An 8044-nucleotide genomic window follows, 5' to 3' on the forward strand; every position below is an offset into this window, starting at 1 on the left:
GGCTGTGTCCTTTCTCAAAAATTCCATTCTCTAATGTCAAATATAGATGGAAAGAGACTGTTGGAAAATTTCAACATTGAATGCTTAGACTACCAATGAATGTGACATTGGGAGCTCAAACTTTCCTTGAACGGGCCTTTTGATCATCTAAAATCAACTGTGGCCACACAATAGAAACATCTGGGATCACCATGAAATCTGCTCATCAACTTATTTCAAAAAGTTCGTGCTTCCTTTTTTCCTCATGAGATACCCTCAGAACCCGCTCCAATGTAAGGTTTAGATCCTGAACAATCTTGACACACTCCTTAAATGGCATACACTTTTGGAGATCATCATTTGCAACACATTTGAGTAACTCTGTGCGTTGCTCAACACTCATAACCCGAACAGATGTCCATGAACATTATACAAAAATCTCAGGTACAGTATATCCAAGAAAAGCACGTGGAGCAACAGCTGGCTCTGCAGCACAGAGACAATATTCAAGAGTTTTCCAGTAGGCATCCACTGCCTCCCAGCTAGAGAAGACAAAATCATGCCGCACCCTTGATTGTAGATTAAAGACATTGACTGTCAATGAATGAATTGAACGAGGTGCAGGCTTTTCAAGGTAAAGTTTGAGCTCCATAGCATAGGTCAGAACAGCTAGTGGAACTGTGTTAACATCCTCTATTCCACTTCATCTGCCCATCACAAGGCGGGGTAACTTTAAACGCCTTTTTACATCAATGAGCCACGAGAGATGACCAGTTGCATGCATCTCCATAAGACTGTTAAATTCTTCATCCGGGAGGTCACGTAGGCAAACTCCATGCTTATAACTTTCAACCAAATCTGCAATTTTCTTCATAAACCCAATGACTTGCAGAAACAATTCCAATGGCATCGCTTTAATGACAATATCCAAAGGAAACAATTAACATATGCTGTTAGGATTCTTTATGTCAAAACTATACTTTCCTGAGTACAGAGTAGCATTTCAATCTGGTTAACTAATAGCTCCACCGCTTCACCTACAATCTCACTGAATCTGAAGCTCCCACATGCAGAAAACCGGGTATGAGAAAACCCCGACATATCCACAACTATCTCTGCTACTCCCGGTGCAAAATCTCTAGATTATTATAAGCTTTTGTATAAGCAAGATTTTCTTGAACTGTGGCTTTTAAGTGAGCGCCAGAAATTATAATGACAATCCTCCATTTGCGCATGAACGGAATAATCTATAACACCCGGCAATTCCACAAACATAATCCACAATCCAGCGCGCTGTTGTAGAGGCCATGTGTCATACAGTTAACACGTATGTTATCACTTGTCCAGTAAGACCTTTATTTGCTCATTGCTATCTCTAACCAAGGCTTCATGTTTCCATTATAGTGACAGATAGCTGAATTCTCAATATCTGAAAACTCGACACTTGGGTTGTATCCTAGGCGCAATACGTGCCAGGAACTATTCAGAAGGAAGGTCAAGTTGTAAAATGTAATCAAACTGGGTGGCAGAGTTCCAAGCTTCCACAATACCCTGTCCTCATTCATGCTTTGCCAGTTGTGGTAAATGCCAATTATATCACGTTTCTTCCATTCTTTCAAGTCAAAAACATTCATTCCATATGCCCAACCACAAGCGTTCGGATCAAATTCCTGGGCTATGTGAGGATTAGAAAAGTTCAGATATTTGTCAAAGCAATGGAAACTCTCGCTACATGTTTCAACTGCACCATTTACTTTTCCTTGGAGGTTGACAGACCAGAGTGCAGTCAAATCTTTCTGTACCACGATATCATCATCCAAAAAGAGGATCATGTCCAGTTTGGGGTAAACTTGTGGTAACTAAAAGCGAAGATGATTTAGCATAGACAAGTATTTTGGATTTCGATACTTCAAATAGGAAAAACCCGCTGCTAGAGTAGTTGGGTGATCTGCCTTAAAATCATATTCTTTCATTGCTACAGATTCAAGCTGCCTTAGAATTGGACAATAGGAAGAATTTAGCCATTTGAAATCATCAACATTTTCAACATGTATTGTAGCTTTGCTTGGGGGGTTTTCTAAAAATCACATCTTCATAGCCCCAAAATTCAATCTATCCGTTACAAGATGAAAAACATGCTTTTCAGGTTCCTTGGCATTCAGTATGGTTGAATTAACCACGACAGAGGTAGCCAGCACATTGTCAGAAAATAATGCATAACACCAGAGTTATATCCTTTAGTCAGCATTAGACCTTTAAGCACATCAACCTCATCCACAGCAGTTGTAGCCAGTGTACAATAGGCATGCTATGATTTGGGCCTCCACTGAAAACTCGAACAAATCCCCAGTTTCGTAGCACGCTACGAAACCACTCAAACAGGTAGCGCTGCGAAACTGCTAAAAATAATTCAGGCGCTGCGAAAACACCCACTCTTTAAGCCAGGCTAAAAAATTTTGACTACAGCATTTTCAGTGATAACAGTGGCTCCACTTGGGATAGTGTGCCCTTGTGGTGCACTAAGAACATGCAGCTCCAGTGCCTTATCCATTTTTGACAAACCAAAATTTTCTTGACAAGCATGACTGTAGGAGAAAGAAAACTATATCTACTGAGAAAGAAAAATGCTCAGTTAACCTTGAGCTTATTTGCATTTACCTCTACCTACCTACCCTAACCATTTCAACTTCTTCAGCTCAATCAATATGAAACTTCCAATGCAGCCAATCATTAGCCTCATCTGATATTTGATTTCTTTGACTGTCCCGGAGTTCAGAGCCAATGTGATAGTATGATGACCGCTGCCACTGAAATTGTCTCTGATCTTCATAGGAAAACTGAAACACTGGAGAGTAAAACTCTTCCATGTAATCAGCTATAGGATCCCAGAACACATGATCAGCTTGATTCTTCTTGTAACCTTCAGGTTGTGCAAACTGATCTTCAACAACCACGTATAGCTCTTTAAACGTGAAAGAGAAAGGAAGTGGCACTCTCTCCTTGTGTTCTGTCATAGAAAGCTGCTGAAAATAATGATCATGATAACACTCTTCATTTTCAGGCCACTGATTCTCAACCACACAAGACCCCTCTGATGTGCTATCCACTTTTCTATTTGACAAGCTATCCAGCTGCCTTTCTGAATCATTCCAACAAACAATGGAATTTTCCTCACTATTATGATTATTATTTGAAGTGAGATGCTGCAAGGAATTACAAAATTGAGCAAGCTTTTCCTCTGTCTGAGTGTCATAGAAAATTTCCTCCAATATTTCTTCTTGCTGGGTGCAATCAATTTCGTCTTCATCATGATCTGAAGCCTGACAAATCTGCTGCATCTCTACATCAATATCTAAGGATAAAACATGGTTTTCACAGGTAAACTCTTGCTGCTCTTCATGCTGTGCTTCATGGAGTGTTATACCTTCTCCTTGGTGCTGAAAAACATTGTTATGAAGAGCCTCTAAAATTTCTTCATCTGTAAATTCATCATCACCATAACAATCCTCCAAGTACTGAATAAGATTCAAAGAATGCCTACAGCAATCTTTGAGCAGCAACAAAGAAGGATAACATTCTTTATACATTTCACAGAACACATCATGGAAATCAGCAAGAGAAGATAATGAACCATTTTCCAAACTTTTATACCAAGACCATGCTTCTCCTTCTAAAGTAGCCATAAACATCCTCATGAGACAATCTTCAGGGAAATGAACCTTAAGACTGCGTACATGTATGTGAAACTTAACCAAATGGAGAGCAGCATCATCCTTCTTTTCATCTTTGAATATTGGAAGATCATAAAACCAATCAACCTTTGGCATAGGATTTGGAAAACCAGGGATATGAGAGGAGCATACCTGGCATTCTTTCTTGCAGTGGAATCCATCTTGAAACTTCATCAAGCTATTGATCTTCTAACAGTGGAGTCACCTTCTAATTTATTCTTTGATGTGTGGAGTCGCCAAGGTAGTTTTGCAGCCTTAAAAATCATTTGAACTCCTGCTACCTTCAGAAATTCAATCTTAAGCTCCTGGCAGACGCACCAAAATGTTATCACAAAATCACTACTGAGGGCTGCAACCAAGCAAGATTTCATGTAACTCTTTCAACCTAACTTTAGACCAAAGATTAGCCTCTTTGATCAGAGAGGGCTCTCTCACAAACTCTTGATAAAATCCTTCACTACAATAGATGGCTAACTCTTTATTCATTCATGAAAACAAAGCTGGTTGGAAACATATCAAACTGGTCTTCATTGGGCTATGGAGTCTCATATACTAAGTAAACAAGAAAAACATAGTCATCTCATGGAAGTCAAGGCTCTTTGCATTACATGACAAACATACTCCATCAAAACACAGCTTGCCAAACACACAGGAAGTCAGAGCATAAGATTATGAATTCTGAGTGATTGTGTTACAACAAGGCTGTAAAAGAACATAAAATATAAAACACTATCATTATATTTGAACACAATAATCCATCGATAATCTTGAGTAGAGATCAACACTGTTTTACTATTACTGTCAAAAAGTCTTACAATGGCCCAAAACAACTCTGTTTTTGTATAAAATGTCCAACCCCTTCTACATCTCCTATTGATCCATATATAGGCAAACAAGCTTAACCACCTCGAGCTTCCTCCTCCAGCATGAGGGGAGCCTCGAAGGTGGCTATTGACTACCCCTATCTAGTGCATAAATAATTTATTAATTACAAAATGTCTAAACTGAAATCACAAATGGTTTTCATTTAATCAAAATCCTAAATCTTTGCTCCTTGTCGCATGATGCTTTTCTGGCTTTTGACACATGTCCTTTGGCTGTTTAGGGTGAAGTATCTTTGAAGGAGAGTACACAGAACGAACTAGCTTTGGATTCTAGTTACGTATATGCTTATTAATTGATCAAGAGGAATGCTCTGTTTTCACGGTCTTTGTCTCCCACCACTCTTCATCACTTTAAAAACAAGTCCACTGCTCTTTAATTCTTCCCGAACAACGCATATCCCCACACCTTTCAAATGAGCTGGAAACCTTATGAGCTGAACAGGTGTCTGCAGTTGCTAGTTGGCCCTTAATATAATGTGTTTCCCGTCATCCTGAAATATAGGAAACTGTTCCTGTTTGTCGGTCTTTGATTTGCCTCACCATATTCGAATCTAAAAGAGCTTGCCTTTTATCCTTAATTGACCAAAATAAAGCGGACTGCCACATATTGGATGTGCTGTAGGTTATACTGATAGACAAGTGTCTCTCTTTCAAGTTTCTCAGTCATCTCACCAGCATAGCTGTTCTGTGTTTAAAATCATCACCTACAGCAGTTTCGTAGCGCGCTACGAAACTGCTGTGTGATTTAGAAAACACAGTCTTCCTCTCTGATTTTCTAAATAATCATCAGTGTTCATGGCTTAAGCACTTAGTTGTTTTGAAAAGGTTTGCTTGCAACAAATATTTCTCTTGAGGAAAAACTTGTCTCCTCTGTTAAAGGACTCTTGGAATCTCCCACAACATCCATGTAAGGTAATTTACTGCATACTGGACCGTCCACAGAAGGTGAATAATAATGTCTTGATCCTTCTGTTGGTATAGAACAAAGCCCTCGCATATGAGTCCAATTCCCCATAAGAACTGCTGGAACATTCTTAAAAGGTGCGCGTTAATCTCTTGAAGCATCCATTATAGATGGCTGTGTCCTTTCTCAAAAATTCCATTCTCTAATGTCAAATATAGATGGAAAGAGACTGTTGGAAAATTTCAACATTGAATGCTTAGACTACCAATGAATGTGACATTGGGAGCTCAAACTTTCCTTGAACGGGCCTTTTGATCATCTAAAATCAACTGTGGCCACACAATAGAAACATCTGGGATCACCATGAAATCTGCTCATCAACTTATTTCAAAAAGTTCGTGCTTCCTTTTTTCCTCATGAGATACCCTCAGAACCCGCTCCAATGTAAGGTTTAGATCCTGAACAATCTTGACACACTCCTTAAATGGCATACACTTTTGGAGATCATCATTTGCAACACATTTGAGTAACTCTGTGCATTGCTCAACACTCATAACCCGAACAGATGTCCATGAACATTATACAAAAATCTCAGGTACAGTATATCCAAGAAAAGCACGTGGAGCAACAGCTGGCTCTGCAGCACAGAGACAATATTCAAGAGTTTTCCAGTAGGCATCCACTGCCTCCCAGCTAGAGAAGACAAAATCATGCCGCACCCTTGATTGTAGATTAAAGACATTGACTGTCAATGAATGAATTGCACGAGGTGCAGGCTTTTCAAGGTAAAGTTTGAGCTCCATAGCATAGGTCAGAACAGCTAGTGGAACTGTGTTAACATCCTCTATTCCACTTCATCTGCCCATCACAAGGCGGGGTAACTTTAAACGCCTTTTTACATCAATGAGCCACGAGAGACGACCAGTTGCATGCATCTCCATAAGACTGTTAAATTCTTCATCTGGGAGGTCACGTAGGCAAACTCCATGCTTATAACTTTCAACCAAATCTGCAATTTTCTTCATAAACCCAATGACTTGCAGAAACAATTCCAATGGCATCGCTTTAATGACAGTATCCAAAGGAAACAATTAACATATGCTGTTAGGATTCTTTATGTCAAAACCATACTTTCCTGAGTACAGAGTAGCATTTCAATCTGGTTAACTAATAGCTCCACCGCTTCACCTACAATCTCACTGAATCTGAAGCTCCCACATGCAGAAAACCGGGTATGAGAAAACCCCGACATATCCACAACTATCTCTGCTACTCCTGATGCAAAATCTCTAGATTATTATAAGCTTCTGTATAAGCAAGATTTTCTTGAACTGTGGCTTTTAAGTGAGCGCCAGAAATTATAATGACAATCCTCCATTTGCGCATGAACGGAATAATCTATAACACCCGGCAATTCCACAAACATAATCCACAATCCAGCGCGCTGTTGTAGAGGCCATGTGTCATACAGTTAACACGTATGTTATTACTTGTCCAGTAAGACCTTTATTTGCTCATTGCTATCTCTAACCAAGGCTTCATGTTTCCATTATAGTGACAGACAGCTGAATTCTCAATATCTGAAAACTCGACACTTGGGTTGTATCCTAGGCGCAATACGTGCCAGGAACTATTCAGAAGGAAGGTCAAGTTGTAAAATGTAATCAAACCGGGTGGCAGAGTTCCAAGCTTCCACAATACCCTGTCCTCATTCATGCTTTGCCACTTGTGGTAAATGCCAGTTATATCACGTTTCTTCCATTCTTTCAAGTCAAAAACATTCATTCCATATGCCCAACCACAAGCGTTCGGATCAAATTCCTGGGCTATGTGAGGATTAGAAAAGTTCAGATATTTGTCAAAGCAATGGAAACTCTCGCTACATGTTTCAACTGCACCATTTACTTTTCCTTGGAGGTTGACAGACCAGAGTGCAGTCAAATCTTTCTGTACCACGATATCATCATCCAAAAAGAGGATCATGTCCAGTTTGGGGTAAACTTGTGGTAACTAAAAGCGAAGATGATTTAGCATAGACAAGTATTTTGGATTTCGATACTTCAAATAGGAAAAACCCGCTGCTAGAGTAGTTGGGTGATCTGCCTTAAAATCATATTCTTTCATTGCTACAGATTCAAGCTGCCTTAGAATTGGACAATAGGAAGAATTTAGCCATTTGAAATCATCAACATTTTCAACATGTATTGTAGCTTTGCTTGGGGGGTTTTCTAAAAATCACATCTTCATAGCCCCAAAATTCAATCTATCCGTTACAAGATGAAAAACATGCTTTTCAGGTTCCTTGGCATTCAGTATGGTTGAATTAACCACGACAGAGGTAGCCAGCACATTGTCAGAAAATAATGCATAACACCAGAGTTATATCCTTTAGTCAGCATTAGACCTTTAAGCACATCAACCTCATCCACAACAGTTGTAGCCAGTGTACAATAGGCATGCTATGATTTGGGCCTCCACTGAAAACTCGAACAAATCCCCAGTTTCGTAGCACGCTACGAAACCACTCAAACAGGTAGCGCTGCGAA

At 39.6% G+C, this 8044-nt stretch overlaps 2 pseudogenes; both read right to left on the minus strand.

Moving 5' to 3' along the window:
* Nucleotides 1–1334: 1334 nt before the first annotated feature.
* LOC149158984 (polygalacturonate 4-alpha-galacturonosyltransferase pseudogene) lies at nt 1335–1811 on the minus strand (annotated as a pseudogene).
* A 5193-nt stretch (nt 1812–7004) lies between these two features.
* LOC149158985 (polygalacturonate 4-alpha-galacturonosyltransferase pseudogene) lies at nt 7005–7481 on the minus strand (annotated as a pseudogene).
* Nucleotides 7482–8044: the final 563 nt, after the last annotated feature.

This window comes from Pinus tabuliformis, chromosome 5_2 (assembly GCF_031772625.1).
Source record: "Pinus tabuliformis cultivar Carrire ecotype Pingquan chromosome 5_2, CPIR1, whole genome shotgun sequence".
Taxonomy (NCBI): Eukaryota; Viridiplantae; Streptophyta; class Pinopsida; order Pinales; family Pinaceae; genus Pinus; species Pinus tabuliformis.